Source organism: Prionailurus viverrinus, chromosome D2, assembly GCF_022837055.1.
Source record: "Prionailurus viverrinus isolate Anna chromosome D2, UM_Priviv_1.0, whole genome shotgun sequence".
Taxonomy (NCBI): Eukaryota; Metazoa; Chordata; class Mammalia; order Carnivora; family Felidae; genus Prionailurus; species Prionailurus viverrinus.
This window is the reverse complement of record NC_062571.1, coordinates 3,447,964-3,472,475: the sequence shown is the minus strand read 5'-3', so window position 1 is coordinate 3,472,475 and position 24,512 is coordinate 3,447,964. Positions and strand designations below refer to the sequence as shown.

Genomic DNA, 24,512 nt, shown 5'->3' with positions numbered 1-24,512 from the left:
AAGCCAAAAGCCCGAATTCAAAACTGGCTCCACTGACTAGATATGTGATTATTTTTCAATTTCTTCATTTGTAAATGAGAACTAGAACAATACAAAAGTTAATCACTATTGGGAGGTTTAACTGAAATGATTTATGTCTGGGCACACAGACTAACATCTGGTGCGTTGAAAGTTTCCAAAAAATATTACTCTTTTTTTTTTTCTTTTTCCCCACCTTCACTCAATTCAGAGAAGACAAAACCTATAGCTTTGGACTTTGAGTATATATCCCTAACCCCAGCCTTTCCTCAGCATTTCAGGCATATCCCCTGCCCACCTGAACACCCACTTGGATGAGTGACAACCATCCCCAATTTAAAATGTTCAAACCCCCAAATCCTGCTCTCTCTCTCCCTCCTCTGCCCTCAATAAAACAACAGCCTACTGTTCTCAGTCTTAGTTATCTCAGTGATCGTGGCGACTGCAACCCCCACCCCCCTTTTTGCTCAGGCCTCATATCTTGACTTTAATTGCTCATTCCTGCTCTCCAGTGCACCCCATCAGCAAATCCCACTGGGTCCATCCCCAAACTGTCTGCAGTGTAAATCTGTATCTGATCCCCTTCCCCACTGCTTTCTTCTTCATGGATCCCAGTAATGACCATCTTCCTGGTGGCCCTGATGTTTCCCTTGTACCCTCCCTGCAGTCAAATTTTAATTAAGCAAAGTGATCACTTTTTTCAGACATACGTTTTATTTCTTTTGAGTAACACTGTTACATTATTACAGATATACAATAAAACACAATGGAATAAAATAGTAAAATACAATGAAATAATAAACTACCTAGGGTAATATCTTTGAAACATTCCATATATGTCTAAATCTAAACTTTCAATTTAAAATCTAAAATTAATTATAATAGAAATCTGAGAGTAGAGAGCAAGAAAAAAAAATACTGTTTTTAAACAGGCTCAATGGAATTGATCGCAGATGCTTGATATTTTCATCATTTCTTGTTCTTTGCCAGGCGAGTATTAGCCAAAAAAGATAAAACAGAACTACAAATAATGACACAGTCAACTTTTGAAGAAACACAGAATTATGCTATATTGGTGAGACAGGGAGACCAAAGGAGTCCATAAAAATCTGCTTTTTACTCATTTTCCAGCTTCCTTTCTAAGACCAACCCTCACCTTATTCACGTCTTGTACTATATCCTTGCAAGGTACAAGGAGTTAATGATTTCTCTGGAGTCTTCCAGTATAACAGAAACATCTAAGGAGTGACTGGACAAGAATGGCCGATTGAGGCCATGCTAGGGAAATTTCAGAACCCCCATGTTAGACACCTCAACACCGAGACTCTTGGCTTCAGGGAATAAGTCAGCTATGGAGGACACCTGGACGTTTTTTCTTGGTCTGACTGGTTAGGGGAAGTGTACATCAGACCACGATCCTCAGTAAAAACCCCAGATTCTGAACAAAGAGGAGACTCTCTCTCCTTTCCTTTCCGAGTCTCCCCGACATTCTATCCGTACCTGGTCTCTCTGGACCTTCAATAAAGTGTGCCCTCACCTCCTGCTGGCTCATGTTTCACTTCTGTCCTATGCACATCAGGGACCCTCCTGGCTGGCTGGTCCTGTGAGACCCACTCAGCGTCCTCGGACCTGGGCTGCCTACATCATTAAGAGACTGCATTTTATCACTAAAAAGTGCACACTGAACTTTTTCTGTTGTTTTTTTCTTTCAATCAGTCATTTAAAAAAAAATTTAATGTTCATTCATTTTGAGAAACAGAGAGAGACAGAGTGCAATTAGGGGAGGGGCACAGAGAGAGGGAGACACACAAGCAGGTCCCAGGCTCTGAGCTGTCAATACAGAGCCCTACACAGGGCTCGAACCCGTGAACTGGGAGATCATGACCTGAGCCAAAGTCGGACTCTCAACCGACTGAGCCACCCAGGCGCCCCTCAATCAGTCATTTTTACCTGTCATATAGTTATAGATATAATCAATTTCTTTTTATTTGTTCATTGGCATGTGGTTGTTGTTTTCTGAGAGACAATTTATTGTTTGTATTTTCAATGAGCCAGAAGTAATGGATTCTGAAATAAGATAGATTTGTGTGGATAAAGTTAGGTTCAGATTAATGGTAGCCTTTCTTCTAATGTATCGGGTCTACTCTAACACTTAACATTATTGCTGTGGGATGAGAGCATGGTGAATGTTGCATCATTTTATTTATGTAAGTCATTGTATTGTTATGTTACTAAAATAATAACAAAGAGAAATTCCTAAAGAACTTCCCATTTTTTCATCCACATTAATTACTTTCTATTCCTGAGGTACCTTGAAATATTTCTTCCAGTTTTGTTTGGCCCTTTAAATACCTCAGACTTTAAGAAATGTGAGAGCCAGTACTTTGCCTATGTCATACTTTTTAAAATGATTTGTTTGTTGGTTGGTTTATTTTTAAGTAAGTTCCATGCCTTGCATGGAGCGCAACACAAGGCCTGAACTCAGATCAAGACCTGAGCTGAGATCAAGACCTGAGCTGAGATAAAGAGTCGGATGCCCAACCGAATGAACTACCCAGGCACCTTACCTACTTCATTCTTTTTTTCTACTTAATTTTTTTTAAGTTTCTTTATTTATTTTGAGAGAGGGAGAGAGCACGAGCAGGGGAGGGGCACAGAGAGGGAGAGAGAGAATCCCACGCAGGCTCCATGGATGCAGGACTTGATCCACAAACCATGAGACCATTCATGACCTGAGCTGAAACCAAGGGTCAGAAGCTTAACCGGCTGAGCCACCCAGGTACCCCCAACTACCTCATTCCTATATGACGTTGTGCCCACACTAGAAAGCTTGAAGACCCAGGATTTGGAAGGAAATCCTTATCCGATTGTTTTGTTTCTTTTATTCTTTTAGCCAATCCTCTGTGGTTGTTTTAGGACCCGCGGCCAGTGGTGTAGTAATTAGGGAGGATTTATAATTTCTCAGTCAAGGAAGCAAGGGGGAAGAGTGTTATCTGGACGAGAGCTCTGAAATCTAACCACTACAAGTGTCAGCACTTGTGTAAATACTCTGTATCTCCTTCTGTCAGTATTTAGGGAAAGACATGCTTTAAAGGAAGAAATAGGACATAAAAGGTAAACATGGAAAAGTCAGAAAAAGCAATGATCCTTGTTGTAATAAGATTTGACCATATGCATATTTATGACCTAAAATGCCTTTCTGAAAACATTTTATACATAGTCTTTTTTTTTTTCTATATGTGAGTCTAGCCAGCTGTCTCTGAATGATGGGTAGAAATTCAAATATGGTTTTGAACAGCGAATCCTTAAGTTAACATTGATTGACTTCTTACTTTGTGCTGGGAACGATCTTTGCATGCATCATCTCATTTAAACCTCACAGTAACCATGTAGGTGAACGAGAAAGACCAAGGGCTTTGTTACCACTCCAATTAGAGTTCCTGTAACTTACTTCATTGGAAGATACATCTGTTTTTTTTTTTAACATGGAAATTAATAGTTATCATTTCATCTGAAAAATAGAGAGGGCATGGGGCTCCTGGGTGGCTCAGTCGGGTAAACCTCTGACTCTTGATTTTGGCTCAGGTCATGATCTCATGGTTCAGGGGATCAAGCCCCACACCTGGCTCTGCACTGACAGTGTGGACCCTGCTTGGGATTCCCTCTCTCCCTCTCTCTCTTTCCCTCTCTTCCCCTTTCCTGCTCTCTCTTTCTCTCAAAATAAATAAATAAACTTAATTTTTTTTTTAAGGGAGAGGTTAGTGTCAATTAAGACACTAGACAGAGAGAACAGAAGGGAATTTCTCATCCTTTGTACACATACATTTTCTATGACTTTATTTTTGATGAGCCGAGTCCAATGTGAGCCTCTCACACAAGGTCTGGGGGGGAGTAGTCATCTCCCTGGGGGGTTATCCCAGCATGAACTGGGAAGGTTCCAGAACCACGCCCCTCACTCACAGCCCTGGAGCCACTTCCGCTCAGACAGGACGCCTGACTATAAGAGGAAGCTAACAAGAATAACGCATACAGTATTCACTCATTGATGCACCAAATATTCATTAACCATCTGTGCTGTGTGAATAAGCACTGAGGCTCCAATGAGACAAAATTCCGGGAGCCACACAGACAAGGATTCTTCCTTCGTGCAACTTGGACTGTAAGGGGGGGCGCCAGAGACCAAGCAGAATAATTAATGAAAATATACAGCTTTCAGATCTGCGTAAGTGCAGCTGTAATATAGCATATTTTGGGAAGGACATACAGGGAGGGGCGGAGGCAGGCTTGCCATCATGTGTGGGTCATCAGGAAAATGTGAAAAGTTGGCAGACGCTTGTGAAAGGGGAGACAGCAAGTCATGTGGGGAAGGGAATTCTGGCAGAGGGCATGGCCAAGGAAAAGGCAGTGACATGGGGACGTGCCTCATGAATTTGAGGAATGGCGAGCAAATGGAAAACCAGCTAATGTTTTGTGTGGCCTCAGGTAAACAACCCGAGGTTAAATATCCTTGGTTACATGATTGAGCGATGCGCACTTTGGATAGCTAGCACATCATGGAATTCAGTCACTGGTTTTCTGATAGATGTTTGACAACATGGTGAACTACGACAAAGCTAATTTTCCTTTAATTTGTGCTTGCAGGACAAAGAATATCTTTAAAGACCAAGGCCACTGCTGTTTCTAACTGCTCACCCAGACAGCTCACTGCATGTAATTCAGTTCCCCCATTTTTCAGAAGCACCAACAGGGGCACAAAATATTTGTCTCAATAAGCGCTGTGCTTAGGCATTGGAAAAAAAGGAATTTTGAAAAAGAAAACAAATCTTCTCTAAACTAATATTCGTTCATGTTAAAGAGGAATACAGCCATCAAGTACCATCTGGTAGAGTGCACTTTATGTGCACAGAATGATTCTGCACATTTCACAGGACATTAAGACAAACCACCTGCCCTGAGGGATTCTAAGATAGATAAAAATCAACGGATTTAGATGATCTTTTCTTTTCTCACTTAGGCAAACGAGTTCTGATTTATGTTATTAAACTGAGAGCGAGAACTGAGGTTTTCAATTCAGGGCAGCGGCGTTTCCAAAAATGTGTATGTGTGCCCTCCTGGCTTTAAACTGCTGGCCCTTTAACAAAATGTTTAGGAATCTATTTCGATGAACAATGAAGACTTTTTAAGGTCAAGAAGTCTTGTTTTGTCACTTGTGATCCTCATGTAAAACCTCCTTTTTGAAAGAAGCTCATTTGTGTAAAAAAAAGCCAATTGATTTTATTTTCTAGAAAAATGTAAGTAGTAGGAAAATACTACGCAAACATGACGTATCTGAAAGTCGGATGTGCAGCTAACGTAGAATGCCTCTGTGATACCTGAGCACGCCTTACGACCTGCAATTCTGTCCAGCTATTAAAGTATATTTCCCTACTTTACTCACTTTCCTACATGCCTGAGACTTTCTCCTCAGGTCTCCAGCCATCCTACTGCATCTTTATTCTCAGCTGGTGGCCCTGATCACTGTCTCACTGGGTACATTGAAGGAACCATCTACAATTTCCCAGATTTCTTAGATATACCTTGCCATACCCATCCACTCTTGTCTTTCTTCCTAATAAGTGATAATGTGCCATCTGGAACCCGTATTTAGGGAAAAATTTGGGGACAGAGTTTTGCATTCTACTTTTTCTCAATTGTTGTCTTCTCATTCACTCTTGAGACCATCTCCATCATGTTTCCAACTCTCCAGCAACTTCTGCACTGAAACTGCTCTTTTCAACACCTCCAGTAAATTCCACAATAGTAAAACCACTGATTGGTTCACAGTCTTTGTTTCTGTTCTTTGTTTTGTTGGCTTGTTTTTAACTGGACTTCTGAGCCGCGTTAGACAGAACTGATCTCTCCCTTGTCCTTGATATGCTTTTTTCCCCCAAAGTCAGCTTCAGGACATGGGCTCCTCTGGGTCCCCATTCCTGGTACTCGTCACCGCCTCAGCATTTCCAAAGCAGTCTTTGGATGACTTCCGCGTTGACTCCCTTAATAACCTATCCAACCTCCAAGTTCTAAGTAGTACTTAAATGCTCAAGACCCCAAATGTATACTTCTAATCCAGACTTCTTCCCTAAACCCATACCCAACTGCCGACTCAATAGCTTTAATTAGATGTCAAAAGACATTTCACATTTAATATGCCCAATATGGAATTGATCCTCTTTTCATTCTGGCTAATGAAATTTGCTCTTGCCTGTTGCTCAGGCTGTATCTTAGTAGTCATTCTTCTCTCCCACACCTAATCACTAACAAATCTTCTGATATTTATACCCACAAAATATAATGACACAAAAAACACCTATCACCATTTCCAGAAATGTCATAACAGGTCTAGTCTGGACTAGATGGAAATAGCACCCTAACTAATTTGCACAATTTCTCATGCCTCACTGCAGGCCATTTTCATTACAGAATCCATATGATCCTTTTCAATTTTAAGTTTATTCGTGTCACTGCTCTATTCAATTCTTCCATTAATACCTGATTTCACCGAGAGCAGCTATCTCCATGCCTCCTCCATCACTGGGTGACTTCATTTCTACGGGTTTCCTCCTCTCTTGCTTCATTCTGGTCCCATTAGTACCTTTACTGTTCCTCAAACACACCAGGTGGGCCTGAACTTCAGGACCTCTCCACATGTACCTGAAGCACTCCTCCCCCATCTATATGGTTCATCTTTTCACCTTCTTCAGTTCTTTGCTAATGTCACCTTAGCAAAATCATCACTGATCAAATTGTCATCCCCCATATATCCCTCTCCATTTTTCTTCATGTACGTTTCCACATAGCATTTCTCACCTTCTAACATTCTATATAACCCACTTATATATTTCTCTTAATGTTTCTCTTTCTTACTAGAATGTATGCTTCATGAAGGCAGGTCACTTGTCTGCTTTGTTACTATAGTGTTACTATTATTTACAGTTTGGGCTTGCCTTTGCATTTCCTGTGGCTGAGAGGGTAAATTTAATGGCATGAAGGAAGTACAGTGATCCAATTTTGTTTTGTACTTTGATCGACTATATTTACAGTAAAATGTGTGCTTTAGTTTTCATTTACATACTTCATGTTTTTTTGTCTCAATGTCTTCCAAACTTGAATCAGAACAGAGAGGAGTAACGTATAGGTGTGTGTGTGTGTGTGCATGTGCATGTGTGTGTGTGTGTGTGTGTGTGTCTATGTCTGTTAGTTTTATTCCACAGCAAGCATTTCATTAGGGCCAATCAATGTTTCAGTTATCTTTATCTATAACTCCAGAAGATTTGCTTATTACATTAAAATGCTATAAACAAGTAATAATTGAAGATAGGTAGATTATATGAACAAAGTGTAAGAACCCAGGGAGTCCTTTGTCATTTGGAATGGTCCCCAAAAGTTGATTCCACTAGAGCATGGGTTTAATCTAATGACTCAGTTTCTTGTTGCCTGAAACTAAATAGAACATTAACCAAGCTCTCTCTAAAATACTGTTCAGTTTGTCTAAAGTGAACTTAAGCGTAAAATCTTGTCAGGCACATGAAAGGAAAATCTTCCTTGCTGATATACAAGTTTGTGTGTAAGAGTATTTGGCTTGAGACAGAATTTTCTAAGCAGTAGCATGTTGTGACAGTGAATACTAGCCCTCTCTTCCTACTGCCTCTTGGCGGCTACTGATAATTTCTAAAGATAGTCTAATTATTGTGGAAAGATATTTAGTTCTGGCCAGTTCTCAACACTCAACACTTGCTAATAAAATGAATAAATACAAATAGGAAACAACAGTTTTAATGCTAAAATAGCTAAACAAAATGACTCTTGTTCAGTTTTAAATAAACTGAAGTGTGTGTGTGTGTGTGTGTGTCTGTGTGTCTGTGTGTCTGTGTGTCTGTGTGTGTGTGGTGTGTTTCCAGGCCTGTGGAGATCTGAAGACAAAAAAAGCCTACACCTGAACTCTTGCACACTAGTTCAAGGATTTCTCAAGCCTTCCCCACAGCCTACATACTGTAGTTCCCAGACTTCAGCACATTAAAACCAGATTTTCAAAATAGTGGAGTTAATACAGTCAGGCCAACTGAATGAAGTATATAGCTCATGCTCTGACTGAGGGAAAGGGGCAGAAAAATCTACTTTAAAAAGAGCATAGGTGGGGCGCCTGGGTGGCGCAGTCGGTTAAGCGTCCGACTTCAGCCAGGTCACGATCTCGCGGTCCGTGAGTTCGAGCCCCGCGTCAGGCTCTGGGCTGATGGCTCAGAGCCTGGAGCCTGTTTCCGATTCTGTGTCTCCTTCTGTCTCTGCCCCTCCCCCGTTCATGCTCTGTCTCTCTCTGTCCCAAAAATAAATAAACGTTGAAAAAAAAAAAAAAATTTAAAAAAGAGCATAGGTATCAAGAAGCATAGAGACCCATTAAGCCGCATGTACCACAATAACATCTGTTGATATAAATACAAAAAATAATTTAGAAACTAGTAATCACATTATATTGAGTTCATTAAGCCAAAAATGTATTGGGCAACCATTATAGAGAACATATTTAATGTTAGGAATCAGTAATTATATGTTATGCATTATAGTCTCTACCTTTGAGAAAATTCTGATCATTTGTGATATGAATACTAAGAGTTAAATAATGTTCAGTATGCTTTGGTTAAGCCTATACTTATAAAAAATAACCCAGAAGTGTGCTTGGGTGGCTCAGTTGGTTAAGCATCTGACTCTTGATTTGGGCTCAGGTCAAGATTTCATGGTTCGTGAGGTTGGTCCCAAGACAGGTTCTGCGCTGACAGTGTGGAGCCTGCTTGGGATTCTCTCCCTTCCTCTCTCTCTGCCCCTCCCTGCTAGCGCTCTCTCTCTCTCTCTCTTTCTCTCAAAAATAAATAAATAAACATTAAAAAAAAAAAAACCTAGAGCTAGTAATCATAAGATTGAGGACCTAGTCTCAATTATGTCACTTTTAACTACCTGAACGGGGCTCTGCCTCTGAAGTGACATTTGCAACCACAAAAATGGATAAACAACAGTTGAAATGGGTAGTCTATGTAGTGAATGTAGAATCAGATGAGGAAACAGATGTTTAGAAAACTCTGGAATTCTATTTGGACAGAAAGTATTACCTAAGGAAACTAATTTACTTTAGTAGCTAAAAATCTTGAGTTTTACAGCAAAAAACAAAACACAAAACAACAGGGATGAACTCTGCCACTTATTAGCTATGTGAATTGCTAAGCCTGTTTATGTCTCCAGGACTGCCTGTACGATGCTGAAATAGGATGGCATCAAATTCAGAGCTCGTATGATGATTACACAGTGGTAAAATAGTTCGTATCTATCCAGTGCATAGCATACACTTAACATACACTTACTATTGATGTTAATAGCAAGACTAAAAATGCATCATACAGATTTAGGAAAGAAAAATCTGTAAAGTGTTTTTATGATTTTTTTTAATTTATTTTTTTTAATGTTTATTTATTTTTGAGACAGAGAGAGACAGAGCATGAATGGGGGAGGGTCAGAGAGAGAGGGAGACACAGAATCCGAAGCAGGCTCCGGGCTCCGAGCAGTCAGCACAGAGCCCGACGCGGGGCTCGAGCTCACGGACTGTGAGATCATGACCTGAGCCGAAGCTGGCCGCGTAACCGACTGAGCCACCCAGGCGCCCCTGTAAAGTGTTTTTAAAAAGAGTATCCTTCGGTCATAAATAGAACCCACTCCATGGAAGGCTGGACCATGTAGCATACATGATATGTTGCCAATATCAGCAAGACATAAAATTTAAACCTAAAACATACAAATTCCCCCTAACCACGTATGTATCAGAATGTTTGATCAGAATGCATCAGAAAATGTGACCTTGGTTAATTAATAAATTACTCTTGGAAGGGGAGGGATGGGCTGGGGTCAGGGTGAGCATACAGACACGATGGGAAAAAAAGTCCTTGATACTTGGAGCTAAAAAGGACAAATTCAGTGATCTCCATAATTCACTACAAATAATACCCAATACAAATTATTCTAAGCCAATAAAAAGACCTTGCATGTAAAGATTATTAATACTTTTTGCAGATGATACATCCATTCAAAAATTAACAGGAACAGAGTACACAAGGGAAATACTCCAGGAATGGCTGAGTGAGGAGCTTTGTGGATCTCCCACACAAACAACCATGACTCCTAAAAAATATTTAAAAAGTTAAAGTCTCCGGAAGTTGTACTAAGAGCAAACAGTAATGGGAGAAATGTTCACTAAAAAACACCTCTGAGACCTCAGCTAGAAGAGCAACAGTCTGTGGAATTCGAGCTACAAGTTGTTTTTCCCTCCAAGTCTCAGCCAGCACAGCATGGCAGAAGCTCCCCTCTTAGCAGGTGTACGCAGGATCACAGGACTCGTCTCCCACAGCTGCAGCCTCCGCCTAAGGTACCTGCCCGGGAGGGACAGGCCAACATCATTCCTTCTGATGCCCTGTCACCCCATGTTTCAGAAACCCAGTGCCTACGGTCTACTGTTTTTACTGTGTCCACAATGGAATAAAATTAGAAACCAATAACATACAGTCTGAAGTTTGACAGCCACGCAGAAATTAAACATGTACTCAGAAGATCATAGAAAGGGAATTAGAAAACACTTCAAAATGAATAAATGAAAAAAATTACAAAAATCCACACTCAAATTTATGCAGTAGTATAAGGCAGCTCTTGGAAAAAAATTAATCGCTGTAAGCATCTATGTCTGAAAAGGGGTAAGTTCTCAAGGCAATAAATTTGCACCTTAAGACAATGGAAAAATATGAGTAAAATAAACCTAAAGCAAGCAGAAGTAAAGAAAAATAAAAAGTAAAGTGGAAATTAATAAAATAAAAATAGAAAAGCATTAGAAAAAAATCAATGAAGTCAAAAGTTGGTATTTTGAAAAGATCAACAAAATCAACAAAATCCTAGACAGATAAAGACAAAAAAAGAGATTCAAATTACTAAAATCAGAAACAAAAGAGGAAACATCACTACTGGCTTCACAGCAATGAAGCAGATTTTAGAAAAAATGGGATGAAAAACTGTAACCCAACATGTTAAATAAACTAGATAAAATGAATAAATCCCTAGCAGTACACAAACTACCAAAACTGACTCAAGATGATAAAGAAAAGCTGGACAGACATATAATGAATAAAAAAGATGAAATTAGCAATCTTAAAAACAAAACAACAAAAAAAACTTCCATAAAAAGAAAGGCCCAGGGGCACCTGGGTGGCTCAGTCGGTTGAGCGCCCAATTTTGGCTCAGGTCATGATCTCACGGTTCATGGGTTTGAGCCTCATGTTGGGCTCTGTGCTGACAGCTCAGAGCCTGGAGCCTGCTTCAGATTCTGTGTCTCCCTGTCTCTCTCTGTCCCCCCTCCCCTGCTCGTGCTCTGTCTCTCAAAAATAAATAAATATAAAAAAAAAAAAAAAGAAAGAAAGAAAGAAAGAAAAAAAAAGGCCCAAATGGGTTTACTAGTGAATTCTACCAAATATGTAAAGAACTGACAGCACCTTCCCAGTCTCTTCTAAAATGTAAAAGAAAGGAAACACTCACTAATTTTAGGAGGCTTGTATTACCCTCTTACCAAAACCAGACACAGGTAACTCAAGAAAAGAATTCTATAGATCAGTCTATCTTATAAATATGGAAGTAAAAATCCTTAACAAAATACCAACTATTCAAATTCAGCAACATATAGAAATTATTATACTCAAAGACCAAATGTGATTAGTCACAGGTATGCAAAGTTGTTTTTTAACAGAAGAAAATCAATGACTGTAATAAACAGATACATTTTTTCCAAAAAAAAAATATCATCTCAGAAAAATCAGAAAAAGCATTTGACAAAATGCAATACTCTATTGTGATAGAAATGCTTAATAAACAAGGGATTTAAGGGAACTTCTTTACATTGACAAAGGACAATCACACAAAACTCCTAACTAGCACTGTAGTGATGTTTAAAGACTAACGGTTTTCCCTAGGATCAGGAATAAAACAAAGATTTATACTAAAAACTATTACCACATTCTACTGAAAGTTGTAGCCAGGGTGATTAGGCAAGAAAAAAAAACATAAAAGTATCTTGGAAGGGAGGAAGTACAACCATCTCCATTTGGCAGATGATACCTTTTAAAAGAAAATCCTAGGGCGCCTGGGGGGTTCACTCACGACGTTAAGTGTCTGACTCTTGGTTTCGGCTCAAGCCATGATCTCATGTTTTTGTGGGTTCAAGCCCCACATCAGGCTTTGTGCTGGCAGCACAGAGTCTGCTTGGAATGAATCTCTCTCTCTCCCCTCCCTCTCTCCCTCTCTCTCTCTCCCCCCCTTCCCTTCACCCACTCACTGTGTCTCTCTCAAAATAAATAAACTTAAAAACATTAAAAAAAGAAAATACTGAAGAATCCACTCAATAACTATGAGACTAATAACAAATGAGTTCAGAAAGAATGAAGGATATGAGACCAATATAAAAACATCCATAGTATTTCTATATATTATGACAATCAAAAATGATACGAAGAAAACAATGCCACTTCATAAAATTAAAAAATAAAACCCTTAGGAATAACTTTAATGAGAGCAGCAGAAACACTGCAATTTGAAAATTCCAAAACACTGTTGGAACTGACTGATGTGGGGAGTCAGAAGGAGCCTGGTGGGTGTTGGCGGCTTGTCACAGGGCATCCAAACCCAAGTGGGGTGAAGGAAGGCACTCACAATGCCTGGAATTAATGGTAGAAGCCGGGGCAAATAAGCTGGGCTTCTGTGGGAGGGAGCTGTGGCGTGGTGTGGCTGCAAAGCTCCAACAGGATGATGAGGGCATTGCCTGGGCTGCCGTGGGGGTGTTGTGCTAGGAGGTGATGATGCTGTCTGCATGGGAAGGGGCTGGACAATCTACAGTGGAATGCCACGGCACAGGCGGCATGAAGAAGCCACCATTCAGTGTAAGGTGGTGGAACCTGGTAGTGAGAGGTGCTGATGTTTGGACTCAGTTGGGAAGGTGTCTGCATCGTCCTGCCCAGCCCACCAGAGCCCACGCAGGATGTGGGGCACACGCCTGCAGGAGAAGAGGAGGGGAGGTCATGTAAGTGGCATTAGAATATGAGCGGGGTGAAGAGGACATCAGTGTGGAGGTCAGAAACAGGAGGCTGGTTACCTCCAGTAAGTAAATTTACTGAAGATAATAAGGGCCAGTTTTCTCATTGTGACAGTTACTAGTGTGACCTAATGGTTTTATATATATGCTATTTCACAATATATAAAAATGTACACATACAATATTGCATACAATATGCATATATATGTACGTGTGCAGAAAAATGTGGAGGTGTAACATTAATACAGATGCAAATGAGCGTATGTGTATATATTGTACACGCCTATGTACTGGCACGTGGACATATGTGTATTTGAGTACATGTGTGCATACACATATATTTACATACATATATTGCCGAGCTTTGGTCATTGAGGAGGACTGCAAGCAGAGATATCTGATAGCGGAGAACATTCTGTGCCCTCAGATCTTTTTTTTTTTTTAATGTTTATTTATTTTTGACAGAGAGTGGGGAGGGGTGGTGCATGAGCGGATGAGGGACAGAGAGAGAGAGGGAGACACAGAATCTGAAGCAGACCCCAGGCTCTGAGCCTTCAGGACAGAGCCTGATGGGGGCTCAAACTGATGAGCCCATCATGACCTGAGCTGAAGTCAAATGCTTAACCAACAGAGCCACCCAGGTGCCCCAACTTGGTTTCTAAATTCCATCCCCACTTAAAGAAACCAGAACTTTGTCAAGAAATGGTTAGACCCAGGGCTGGGATAAGGGAAGTATAAGATGGATCTGGACCACCTTGCTGAGCTAGAAAGTAGCCAGGTGCTCCAAACACGAGGGGGCGTGCTAAAAGGACACAAGAGCCTGCCTGAATGGGTTCGCCAAGACTAATTCTGGGACAATCTGAACCTCAGAATAAATAATGACTTTAATGGATTATAATTAACTAAGATGAATAAGATAGCTTTCCTTTTAGCAGAGTGCCAACTAACAAATGTCGAAGAGATGATGGCATTAGAAAATCAGCACTTGGCAACAATCATAACAATAATTCAAAGAACATCAAGATGTTAAAAATGAGTGAAAATAAACGAGGGAAGAACGTTCACGTAATCTCAAGGTAAGTCATTAACACACTTGAAGGCTGATGCAACTTAGATAAGGTTGTCGACAGTAATATTCCCTGAAATGGGACACATGTAATGTGACAGGACGCAATGAGGTTAATGCAGCATCACTTCTGGGATATTCTTGCCGAAATATACATAACCGGTCATCGAGAAATACCAGTGAACCAAATAGAGGAAAAACGTACAAAATAAGCAACCTCTAGTCTTCAAAAGTATCAACGGAGGATTGTTGCAGATTGAGGAGAACAACAAGGCATGATAGGTAAAGGTCCCATGTGATGGGTTGTTTTGCTCTGAAGGATATTATAAGTGTAACGCACAGAAGTTGAATGGAGTCACAGGGCAAGACTGTGGTGACGTATCAAAGTTACTTCCCAATTCCAACAGCTGCAGGTGTGTGGTGGTTAATAGGAGACTAAACTCTTCACAGGAATTAGAAATTGTACTTGGTGATGGCACATGGTGCTGGTAACTTATTTTCCAATGTTTTTGAGTGGTTGTCAAGTTTTATATCATCTCCAAGAAAAATTACCATAAATGTATGTGTATGATGACAATAGTGAAAACACCTATATGTATATCATGTGTGTACGTCCTTTCTGTGCTCATATATAAACACACACACACACACACACACACACACACACACACACTTCTGTGCCTTACACAATCATATAGGACCAGGATAGGAAAAATCCAGGAAGATGCACAGCACCTGGTGAACAGGAGTTCCCTCACGATGAAGGGCTGGCAGGTTTGGTGGAGGGAAGGGGACAGATAAGTGGGAAGTGAAGCAAAAACAGAAAATAGAAAAGAAAGCTGCATAAAGAAGAAATAGCATGCACGATATGATTGCACCTATTAATATATACATACTCATTGTAAAAACTAAAATTAAACAAGGAAAGAGGAATGTGAACAGCGGGTCTTTTCAGCTGGCTATTTTTGGCATTCATCTTTTGAGTTTTTCTTCTTGACTCACAAAGGCGACTTCTGATTCACATCACCCCACTCGAACTGATTAAATTAGTAGAACTGTGGTTGCAATCAAGCCTTACTGTTCTTTGTAATCATTTGTTTATCGAAATCAAAATTATCTTGTTTCATTTGGGGGTAGGTAGTGGGGAACAACTGTTGCAAAGCTGAGTTAATTTTTATTGCCAGATAATTCTGCCTCTGTCTTTGAAACATATGTTTTCTTAATCTGGAGCTTCTTTAAAGAAAAAAAAAAATCTGTTTTTGTGTGTATGGAGCGAGGCGAGTACGTGACTGAGGATCAAAGAAATCAAGACTTTTTTCCTTCCTTGTCTTTTCCACGCTGCTACAGGATGTCATGAATCCATGTAAAAGAAAAAAGTATTCACAACTAGAACAAGAGACATGTAATTGAATTCTTCAATTTTCTGAAGTAACTATTCCAAAGCAAATATTCTTTATCTCTTTTTATCTAAAAAACATGTTTACTTTGCTCCGAATCTGCTAATTCCAGACAGCTAAGTGTAGCAAGACCACAGGCACTGCTCAGCCCCAGCTGGGTCTCCTGGTCTTTCTCCCTACATAGCTGATACCTAGTGGCTGTTTACTGAGTATACCTCAGGAACACTGTTTCTGTTCTTGTCTCATTTATCAAAATCTCAGGGAGATAACTGCGTTCGCATACTCAAGCTTTAATCATCAATACTTGACAGAGTGCAGAGCAAGAGGCAGCTTCGAGGCATGCAATAAACTGTGAGGTTTATTTAGAAAACCGCGCACAGAATCGTTTATTGCCAAGTTAGTAAAGGTAATACTGATTACTGCTATTAAAGTACCGGCAGCTATCAAAGACTTGCTCAGCTAAATGTTATTCCACATTCAAACACAGATCTCAAAGTAATCTGTTTTTTTAAAAAAAAATCTAACTTTGGGGCGCCTGGGTGGCGCAGTCGGTTAAGCGTCCGACTTCAGCCAGGTCACGATCTCGCGGTCTGTGGGTTCGAGCCCCACGTCAGGCTCTGGGCTGATGGCTCAGAGCCTGGAGCCTGTTTCCGATTCTGCGTCTCCCTCTCTCTCTGCCCCTCCCCCATTCATGCTCTGTCTCTCTCTGTCCTAAAAATAAACGTTGAAAAAAAAAAAAAATCTGGGGCGCCTGGGTGGCGCAGTCGGTTAAGCGTCCGACTTCAGCCAGGTCACGATCTCGCGGTCCGCAAGTTCGAGCCCCGCGTCAGGCTCTGGGCTGATGGCTCGGAGTCTGGAGCCTGTTTCTGATTCTGTGTCTCCCTCTCTCTCTGCCCCTCCCCGGTTCATGCTCTGTCTCTCTCTGTCCCAAAAATAAATAAACGTTGAAAAAAAAAAATTAAAAAAAAAAAAAAAAGAAAAAAAAATCTAACTTTTAGGAAGAGCAGAATGGTTTAACTCTGGTCAATTAAAAAGAAAAACAAGCACCAAAACACCAAAAGCTTTTCATGGAGCAGATTTAAAAATTGTAAACTTTTCTTTGAATCCTACAATAGACCTCTGGCATGAAGTAAATGAAAATCATCACTTTCATACTATACTCAGAAACCTTTGTTGAAAGATCTTTTATCAGAAGGATGGGGCGCCTGGGTGGCTCAGTCAGTTGAGATCTGACTTCGGCTCCAGTCATGATCCTGCAGGATAAGATGCTTTTTATCACGTTCATGTGATAACACTATAATACACCTCCCAAATTCCCCTTCAAGCATATAAAGAAATTATTTCCCGACGTGTTGGAAACGTTGCCTGCTGAGAGCCTGCACTGCCGGTCCTCTTTGAGAGCATCTGACGAGAGCCACCTTGCCATGGCCGAGCTGGGCTCTGAGGCAGCCTGCACCCAAGTCACGCACACAGGTGTGTCGAGGGGCTACCCCACCCCGCCAACCTCCTAACTCTAACGGGCTCTTTCAGCTCGAGAGCTTTCTGTGGGGTCAGCTGAAGTTCCACTTCACCTTCAACTTAATGCTGCTTACGTTCCTCTTCTTTCCACAGGAGTTGATTTCAAAAACATCCCTTGGTGAACATCTGCAGCTGACTCTTCATCTCAAAGTCTGTTTCTCTGGAAACTCAACCAAAGAGGGACGCCTATTCCATATCCAAAAATATACTGACCCTACAGTCTGGCACGGGTGGAGACAGGAACTGCAGGTATGAGCATGTCACAAGCTCAATCCATGAGACCAGGTGAACTGATGTCAGGACCGAGTGTCAGGAGAGGAGAGGAGCCTGAGCACTGGGGCATTCCAACTTTTAAGAGTCAGGGCAGTGAAGAGGAACGTCAGAGCAGACTGAGTTGAGAGCGGCTGGGGAGGATGGGGAAAACCCCGGAACGCCGGTGTGCTGGAGTAAGTTTCTAATTAAGGAAGGGATTATCGGCTCTACCCCACCTTGCTGATGGGCAGTAAGATGGGAAGTGGATTTGGCAATAAGCACTAGGACAAAAAGAGCCGCATTAGTGATCGGTGCGTTTGAAATCCTGTCCGTAATGCGGTCAAGACAGAACAGCAGAGACCGCGACGGAGACCTTCTTCAAGCCAGCATGGATACTGGATTTGAGTAGTTTCCACAACGAAGGAAAGCACAGAAATAGATAAATAGCTAGAGCGGGTTATGAGATCAAGGGCGTTTCGTGTTGTTTGCTTGTCTCTAATTGGGAGGCACCACCGTAGACTTTCATGTCCATGGAAACTACCAGATAGGGCAAGAACTGTTCCTGCTGCAGGGCGGTAAAAGGGTGATTCTGGAGCAACGTCCTTGATTGAGTAGGCTAGAGTGGGCAGAGTCTAGGAAAGAGCTTCTGGGTCGGTGCACAGCACTCACACTTAATAGGGGCTGCATTTTCATTTTGCACTGGGCCTTGCAAACTACATAGCCAGTCCCTCAGTGCCACTCAAAGTGTGGTCCAAGGTCACAGTGCCAATTCTGCATTGTGGCTACTATGGATCATGATGTAAGAAATTTAGAGTAATTCCTCTGGAGTAGAACTTAGAGTAGTTTAGGAAAAAAACCGTGATTTGACAGTTATTTTTTTTATCTGTCAAATCCAATAGTAAAAAAGAAATGGGCTTGTATTTTTTTGTCTTGTATTTCATTTTTCTAGTAATTCACTTAGATGCATCCTTCATTACAGAGGCTTTCAGAGGCACTGATCAAGTATGCGGGTGAACAGTTTACATAGACACAAGGAGTGCTAATGTTTCATCTCAGAAGTCAAAACAAAATACATGAATACAGGTGCAGAGATATGGGTAGAGTGGTGACCAGAGGCTGTAAAAGTCTTCTTCCAAGGGTTTGATGAAAACATGGGGCAGGAGGGGGGCCACGATAAAGCTCTTCTCCTGCCAGAGCATGGCTGCCTCTGCGTTGCGTCTGCACCACAAATCCTGATCTGCGTCCCTCTGCACAGTGGGCCACAGCACTTCCGTTTCATGCTCGGTGATATCAGAAAACACCATTTTACCTCATTAAACTTATTTTTAGGCCCGTAATTATTTTTAAGAGCATTTGAGAATGTGGCTTTATCTCTCCTACCACCTCAAGTTTCCTAAATGGGCTGTCTTCTTCGAAAGAGACAGAAAATAATTTTCACCCATTTCCTATACATCCTACTACTTGTGAGAGCGTAAGTCTGAGCAGAAGTAAAGTCTAGCCCCACTTAAATATACACTTCAATGTGACAGTGCGTGTGTATGTACATAAGAGATATGCAAGGGATGAGGTAACATGGATAGCTTACGACTCTTCTGGGGCAACAGCTCACATTTTTTTTGGATCATTTTTTGTTTCCTTCTTGAGGAAGAAGGTCATGAAAAAAAAATAATTTAGGAGCTAGCTGTTTTAAATGCCTCAGACCTAGATTTCTCTTTTCCCTACCCTCGCAGCACTTGTCTGGCTTTATGCCTGTGAGCATATTGCTGTCTATGGAAGATTTACAGAGGCCAAATAACTGTTTGGGAAGAGGAACACACATATATGAATAAAGAACACAGTTAAAAATGTGTTTTCTCATTTTTGACAAATTTATATGCTTGTAGATGAAAAATCATTTCACATAATGTCAAGGGGATTGAACTTTTTTTTTTTCCCCTTGGAAACTTAGACATATCAGAACATCTGCTTTAAAGGAGAAAACTGAGCACTACAAATAAGATATCATTTCTGCAAAAAGGAGATGCTTGGCATTGTGCGACATCTCTCTACTCTAACATGTATCTGTCTATTCATCCATCTATCTATCTATTCTTAACACAAAATATGAATTATACTTTGGAAGCAGATGGCCAGTATCCGTGTTCAATGTGTTTCCACTTCTCCGCAGGCACCCACAGTGAGATTACTCATTTCAGATACCACTAATGATGAAAGAGCCATCTGAAATCTAGCGGAAGGAAGGACGAGAAAATGTATCTCCCCCTACTTGAAATGAAAATAAAGAACACAAATGAGACTTTCATTTCTCACACTTATCAAACTCAGAGAAACCTACTGAACAGACAAGTCATACATTATGAAACTGAAGGAAAACCAGCCATCTTCTCATATAATCTGCGGTGTTAATCTTTGCAGTAACACATTCAAGAAACGGATTGCAGAAAGAATAGCTTCTTTGACGACAGAAGAGCAAGTGACATATCCGAAGTGATCCCCATAATATAAATGACATCACAGATTCTGCGGCACGGAGTTTATGATTCACACACGCGGTACCGGCACCAGCGGCGAAACATCCATGAATCATAAACTGTTATCATCTTCAGGGGAAAAAAAAAACTATCCCATTATACAAGAAATATTCATCAGAAAAGAAGGAGAGGAAAGAACCCCCAAACCTTCTCGAACATTTGAAAGATGTCAGAGAAACGAATTAGCACCTCCGACAGGACCTGTTGGTGCAGAGGGCATGCTATACAATGGCCCGCATTTCTTTCAAACTGTTCTGGAAATGGATCAATTCTGTATCAAATCAAGATGGTAGGCATTTTTCTTCAGGACTAAAATTAATAATTCCTTGAGGCACACACTTTAAATTCTACAACTTTTTGGAACTATTAAAAAGGAGAATGGAAGACGATGAAAAGGAGCTGCGTGTAGCAGGCTGACCCAGACCTGCTTACACTCTTTCCCTAGGCAGTTTCCTTAGAAAAATGTATGTTTTTCCGCAGGTAACCAGACGTGCCAAGTCTGACCTCTTGGGCTGCTTCTCACTGCTTCCTGTTTCCTCCTGCGATTTGCGTCTGAGCTGTCCCCTGTCCCATTGCAGCTTCTGGCAAGAGAAGCCAGGAAAAGGAAAGGGGGCTCAAACCGCAGGAGCCAGTCAGCTCAAGATGCAAGTTTAAAGCAGAGGCTACCTGAAGTTTTCCCAGTATCGGTCGTCATTCTCTGTGCAATAGTTTTCTTCAGTCTTGTAACGAGGCAAGAAGCAACCACAAGAAAATAAAATCAACTCTGATCAAGCAGCTCTCAAAAAGAAAAGGAGCATTAGCTTTGTGGGCAGATCTACACTGCTATCGAAGTGATTGTAAGATCCAGCAAAGCAGAGGGCACGGAGTGAACTTCAGGCCCCAGGAAAGGCAGAGAGGAGCACAGTTAGTGCACTGACTCGCGGGCCGTGTGGCTGGACTTGGAAGCCCCATTCCACAGCAGGGCTCTACTGGACTTCGAAAAAGCTACTGCACTTTGTTAAATACATAAAAGCCAGGGAAGCTTCCAAATGCTGAGCGTGGTTCCTGGTTAATAGCAGCAATTAAAATCAGATATGATGATATTTTTATTTTTTTAATTAAAAATATTTTCTTAATGTTTATTTTTGAGAGAGAGAGAGAGAGAGAGAGAGAGAGAGAGAGAGAGAGCGCACAAGCATGGAAGGGGCAGAGAAAGAGAGAGGGAAACACAGAATCCGGAGCAGGCTCCAGACTCCGAGACTTCAGCACAGACACTGATGTGGGGCTCGAACCCACAAACCGTGAGATCATGCCCTAAGCCGAAGTCGGACACTCAACCGAGCCACCTAGGAACCCCGATGATATTTTTATTAATATTGATCTCTTAACCACCTATCTCTTGGGCTTCCAAAGTGTCACTTTGTTCTCTAACTTGAAAGTGATCATGTAAGAACCAGTAAAGTCATAAAGCAGGTGAATTCATTCTTGGCAATGTATCCATTGTCCCGTGTTCCTTGACAGTCCACTATTCCTACTCATTCTTCCAAATGCCTGGCACCTTCTTGCACACTTTAAAACCCCATATCATAGCATGAGTTAACAGAAAAGCAAGAATGGTAATGAATAGGAAAAAAAAAAAAACTACCATGAGCTAAGCACTTTCTTTTTTTATTTCTGGCATTGAGCTAAGCCATTTATATGCTATCTCATTTAACCTCAGCTTCCCTAACCCAAAGACAATAATCTCTCTCGTTTGCCAAGCTTTTAAAATTATGCTTTCTATTATGCACCAATGGATAAGTTAGTCTCCATTATTTTAACTAATATATATTGACCTAAGTATTTATATACACACAAGTTATCCTGACAACTGATGTTGCTTCTATTTCTAGCTAACTAATGTGAGACCCATCTCAGATATTCTGATGCAGATTAAATAATTAAATTCAATACACTTATTCAACTTTATAGCCCTAGGTCTCAGGTCTATAAAGATACGTATTATCTTACCTTTACAGATAAGAAGATTATGCCTTATCTCTTTTAGCAGTGCCTTTAAACTTTATTTAAGTATAATGGTGGGCACCATTGTATGTTGGAGGGTTGTTCTTTGTTTTTTCTTGTTGTTGTTTATATTATATAAACAAACCTTTGAAAACCTAAGACCCATTCTCAGTTTACCGGCCATACAAACAGGTCGCTTTGACCACAGGCTGTAGTTTCTTAACCTATGCCCTACTATACCCATTCTTCATGTGTTAAAAAAAAAAAATCAACACTGCAAATTATTGTTTCCACTACCACTCATTTTCAGAAATAAGTCCACATGTCAATAAAATAGAGGTGTGCCAGCAAAAATAGACAGCATGGGCAAAGACAAGGGACATTTGCCAGCACTTACTTTCCCCCAGCCCCCATTCTCCATTTCTCAAGGAATGTGTCATGTGCAAGGAGGGGTATACTTTTTTTCCCATTCCCATTTACGTGTTTCTTAACATTTGCAAAATGTACTTGAACTTTCCTTTGGGATGACCTCATCAGCAATAAGTGAATGGATCGTTTGATTCAAAACATGTTTATAACTAAGATTTGTTCTTTGCAGTCAGGCACGAACTTACAGCTGATGACTAGATATTTTGACTATTTGTAGAAGTGCGAAAGAAACTAAGTGCTCCATCATGAATGACCTATGTTAGAAACAGAGTCAGAGCCCTGAGAATAATGCTCATTTTCACTTGGCTCAATACGCAATGCAGGCAAGCGTAGGTATTCGGAAGTGAGGCAGGGCCAGAGCCAAACACTACAAATCTGCACCTCCACGCACTCTCCGAAATTTTTCCTTCCTGGGTGTTTCCGCTTTAAGTACAAGAGTTCAACTCTGCATTATCTTATGCCTCCTTTGTATAAGGAATCTCCTGGAGAGTAGGCAAATGGCTTCAGTTCTTCCAGGCTGCTATGGAGCTGCTGTGTTATCGCTTCCACCTCTCTCCTGTACAGTGGGCTTCTTCCACTGTGTCTCAGCTGAAAAGTCTACAACTGTCACTTAGTAAAACTCTCTCTTACTAATATGACACCTTCTTTTTATTTTAAAACCAATTTCGTTTCTAGGGATGTGGTGTGTGTGTGTGTGTGTGTGTGTGTGTGTGTGTGTGTGTGTGTGATTTTCTCGCTCATATCCATCGTGCTCCCTTCTAATGCTGGTATAGAGAGGACACGGAGGGGAAAACACATTTCTTAAAGGGATTGTGCTGAGGTCACCTGAGAATTAGCGCGGGAAAGACTGGCACCAGGAGAATCCCTCTCACAGGGCTCGATCCCAAGTGGCGTCCTTAGGATTGGTGGTGCCTTGTGACGTCTGCTGAATCTTGTGCCTAATGCTCAGTCGGTGGCCTCTTGTTGTACATCCGGGTGCGTGCATGTCTCTCTTCTCTACAAGCTGTGGTTCCCTTCATTTTTGTCTACACTCACCAGCCTCAACTCTGAGGTCTACGGTAACGGGTAGGATCCATCTTACCAACAGCATGGGCAAAGTCTTCAGGGGAGCAGTCCAGGCCTTCCTGCCAACTGCCCGCTCCACCATGACATCTCTTTCCAATATCTTCTCCCTTGTGTAGTTGCACGGACTCAAGTCCCAGCAGCCATTCAGTTGAAGAACTGGATGCCAATCTCCCCTACTTCCTCTTGGATTCTCTCCTCTCAGTCTTGGGCTCGGGGAGACAGTGGACAAATCAAACACTGGAGCACCAAAAATATCCATTCTCACCTATTTCTATGGTAAAGGTCTCCAAAACCATACAGGATCTCTCTTACTTGGCATCTTGGAGAGGACTCTACTAAGAACAAGGAATTCTTTGAGGTAGGATCTGGGAATTTTGCTATTTTTTACGTAACTGTGCTGTATCCAGGTTAGAATCTTATTCTATCTATAATCTCTATGTCAGAGTGGAAATTGTTAACATTTCCCTTAACTGCTTCTTTGTGAGGCCACGTAATAAATCATTACCTTCCCCTCCACCTTTCAAATATTTTGCCCCGATAAACATCATAAAATTAACCTTTGGAAATCACAAAACTAATTTAATATATATATAAAAAAAAACAACACTCCCCCCAAAATAGGCAAAAATGAAATTTAATAGTTTTTCTACAGCCTAAACTAAAATAATATCCTATATTATTTTAGTAGATATAGTAGTAGACAGGGTCCTCATTTAGGAGCCAAAGGGGAGAAGATAAAAACAAACCCCCAAAACTACTCTGGTTCCCAAACCCTGCTATTTCTGAGTTTCTACTTCCTCATTTGCCAGATCATAAAGACAAAATCTGCCTACACACTAGGCCAGGATAACAACCGAATGCAATGATGCATTATACTTAAGGCTGAGGACACAGAACTGTTTTTCAGCAGATTAAAGTAGTTGACTTTCAACAATGTATCCCAATGCATACATGGAAAATTAGAAATAAAATCAAATAAATAACTGAGAAATATTATAATAGAGGCAAAAATTTGAAAGATGAGAACTTGGTAAACACTCTGCTTTATCTAATTCTACCGAACCAAGTGATTTTTTTTTTTTTTAATCGATGTCTTTGTTATTAGAAACAAT

At 40.9% G+C, this 24,512-nt stretch overlaps 1 protein-coding gene across 1 annotated transcript in view; it reads right to left on the bottom strand.

Annotated features, from left to right (window-relative positions):
- Window positions 1–24,512, bottom strand: part of PCDH15 (protocadherin related 15) — an 850,076-nt gene that overhangs the window by 266,778 nt on the left and 558,786 nt on the right. The gene's annotated exons all lie outside the window — the stretch shown is intronic.